We start from the raw sequence: 3,672 nt of genomic DNA on the forward strand, positions 1-3,672 counted from the left end.
GTGCGCGCGCGGACGCCAGCCCAGGCAAGCGACATCTGGAGCAATAAACATCTGCAACAAACACATTGTGGAAACAGACTGGCGGGTGGGGCGGGAAAGGGGGCGGCTCCGGCTCCTGTTCCGATCTCCCTCGGGGAGGAGGGATGGAGGGATAAACAAGCGTGTTTGTGTAGGAGAAGCGAAGAGGGGCCGCTCGGCGGCTGCTCCGTGGCTTCGCAAAACGGGCTCCCTCCCCCTCCATCCGGATCGTCGGTTTCTTACAAGGTGTGGGCTGATGGAAGAAACCCCGTCTCGCCTCGCTTAACCTCCTCCGGATTGGTATTTCCAGCACGCACGGGCGGGGTGGAAGGGAGCGCGGCACAAATCGGGTCTCCAGACAGCCCCCACCCAGCCGCCCCCAGCGTGTTAGGCGTGCGCGGCAGTCAACGGCGCCCCGGCGTTCTAACCGGGCAAACCGAGCCACCGGGGGAGCCTCTGATCGAGAGGAACTCGCGGTTCGAAGGAAAGCCCTTCTCTGGAGTGGTTTGGGGGGCAGCGCCGGCCGGCGTCGTGATCCGGCTCCACGAGGCGCCCCTTGGAACGGGCCGCTTCCGGACGTGCCTCCCTCCCGCTTTTGCCTGTTCTGTTTTGTTTTGTTTTGTTTTTCAACGCCGCGTCTCGGCCCGCGCGCCGAGGAGGGAGCGCAGCAATGCTTCCCCCGGGGAACTGAAATCGATCCGAGAGACAGAAATAACCTTCGCGTCACTTCCTCCTGCTTTCTCGGGAGCTTGAATCAGGGCTCCTCCCTGGTTGCCGGGAAAGCAGCGCGCGCGCGCGCTCACGGCGAGCCGCGGAGGCTCGCCTGCCGCCCTGACTGAAGCAGTCGGGCGGGATTCAGGGAAGGGGAAAGACACCCTCGTGCGTTCCCCTTACCCGTCTCTACCCAGATCGAGCTCAGCGGGTAAGGCGGCTGCTTCCTGCTCAGTTCTTAAAAATCCAGTTCCATCAATGAGCAGGCATTGCAACGAACCACACCTGACAATCTGCAAAACACAGACAGAGCGGGTTTAACGGACTCCGTACATCTGTAATCTGGACCCTTCCCGCTCAGAAACTAAGTCTGCCTCCAAGAAAGCAGTTGCTCCTTGGCTATGGGAGGACATATTTGCAAGTCCATTGAGGATTCTCTTGTCAAGATGTCATTGTTTGGATTTTGGACTAGCAAACCGGGCCTTGCAAGGATAGGAATTACCCTTCATTTGACACAGCAAAGCATTCAGGCAAACCTACGTATCTCAGAGAGCTGGACACATGGTGCCCATCCTATCTGCATGAAGCCATGTCGGCTGGCATCCCCAGGTGCAGCCCTTGCCATGGTGCACCTGCAGAGCCCCCTGGGAGGGGTCTGTCCACTCCCTGCTGCCCCACATCAACAGGGAGGGGACAGGCATAGAACCCTGTCCCACAGCCTACTAATTTCTCTGGCTTCAGCTGGTATGGACTGCAAAGTTATGCGCTGGATAGGGATGTCTGCCCCTAGTGGCTGAAGATGTTACTTCAGTTTTCCACCACAGGGACACATTTAAATTAATTTAAATTGATTAAGGAGCAACCTTATGGACGCTAGTCAGCAGCTAGACAGCCATAGGCTATGTCGACTTCCCCTGCTCCCATGCTGCCTCGCAGATGGCTCAGAACGGCCCCACGCTCCACACTCGGAAGAGGAGCATGGAGCAGTGAAAATGGGGTGTTCCTGGCAGTGTCCCAGGGTGGGAGGGCGGAAATGCCAGTATGACTCATCCTATGTGCTGTCCAGCTGCCACTTCCCCCACTCTGCCTCCCTGTGGCTAGACAGATGGAATCAGCTGTCTGGCTGCAAATCCAGGGTGGCTGAAGTGTGGAGGGGACGATCCCCTCTGTACGTCTCCTGCCCTGCATCGGATAGATGGGTCGCCTCTGAGTTCAGAGGTGGCGGCCTATCCCGATAGGATTGCGCCTTTAATGCATTTTAAAAACAATATAACCTCAAGATGCATACCCCTGGGTCCCCCTTAACATGTATGCCAAGTTTCAGGTTTCTAGGTTTCATGGTCTTGGTGCTGACAGATGGACAGACACACATCCCGTTTTATTATTATAGATTGTTTTCTCTGTTTCCCTTCTGTGCACTTTCACAACATGCCAGCCCATTTCTTCCAGGCTCGGTGAGGGCTTAGTCCAGCCTCTTACTGCCTGGTGCCTTTCAAATGTGTTGGACTGCAACTCCCAGCATTCCCAGTCAACATGGCAATTGCTGGGAGTTGCAGACCAACACATCTGGAAGGCACCAGGTTGGGGAAAGCCTGGCTTAGTCCCTGGAACCTGTTTAAATGAGGACTCCACCGTAACAATAATTTTAAATAGGTAAAATTTTAAAAACCAGGTTTGCTTCCATGTCTCATTGTATGGGCAAGTGATACACTGGGACTGAGTGGAAAGGGACCTTCAGGCACCTCAGATGGACCCATGCACATGGGATTTGGGAGAGGCCAGAGGGCATGGATTACAGGCAGGCTTGAGCATCATCATTTCTCTTTTTTTTTTTTGAAGGGAAAAAAGCCATTTGCCCCTCCATGTTCAGAGGCAGTAGAGTTCTAAATAAAAGATGGTGATGGCTGTTACCTTCCTGCCCTGCTAATGATCTTCTCAGAAGCTTCTGGCCAGCCACTGCTGAGAACAGAAGTTTGGTACAGATGGTCTTTCCATATATTGCTACATTCTGGACTCCTATGGGAGAGAATTAACTGTGGCAGATGGCTTCTGGGGAAAGGACCTTTTTGGTGGTGGCACCCCAGTTGTGGAATGCTCTGCCTATTGAGGCTTGCCTGGCACCTACTTTGAAGTCTTTTCAGTACTGGATGAATTTCCCCCGCCTTTTAAACTCTTACCTTTTAAGCCTAATACCTATTTATTTCTTGGGTAAGGCTATGAGCTTTTTTCTTATACTGATTGTATATGCTGCCTTATATTGGATTGTTTATAGTTGTGTTCATTGTTCTTGTAAGCTCCCAGAAAATGTTGGTGTTGGGCAGCATATCAGTATTGCTAAAACAACAACAACAACATGCTGCCTTGTGCGCTGTGATTTCCTTTTTAGAAACAAGCTGGTGCACAGAGCCTCCTTTCTAAGAGGAAGATCAGATGTGGATGAGTGGCTCCTACTTTACACCTAGAGGAGTGTGTCTGTAGAAGTGATACTCACATCACTGGGTTGTTTGGGGAAATTCCCATGCTTCATGAAGGCTGCTTCTTTGCATTTAGAGCATCTTAGGGGCTCTGAGGAGATGCAGCTGCGTAAGGCCAGCTCTGCCAAGAGGCCTCCTAGTAAGGTGTCGAGTGGAGCCAGGGCCACCGCTTTCCTCCAGAGCACAGTCCCTGTGTGGAAGGGGGAGGTGTTAGAGATAGGGGGAACTGGCGGAGTTGGAAGGAGCAGGTGGTAGGGCAGAGGCTGAAAGGATGGCCCAGCGAAGAGAGGGAAGTTGGGAGGAAGGACTGGGAGGGACTGCAGAATTGGATGAAAGCACAGAGGGACAGAAGCAGGGAAGGCAAGAGAGAGAAACACAAAAGAAATATTACCAAGAGAAGCCCGGCAACAAGACTGATCTAAGTTGTTAGGCTTTAAGTCAGAAGCATTCTGGCCTGAGTGCTGAATTA

Source organism: Heloderma suspectum, chromosome 4 (genome assembly GCF_057233095.1).
Source record: "Heloderma suspectum isolate Gila_16-S chromosome 4, 16-S_ref, whole genome shotgun sequence".
In the NCBI taxonomy this organism is placed as follows: domain Eukaryota; kingdom Metazoa; phylum Chordata; class Lepidosauria; order Squamata; family Helodermatidae; genus Heloderma; species Heloderma suspectum.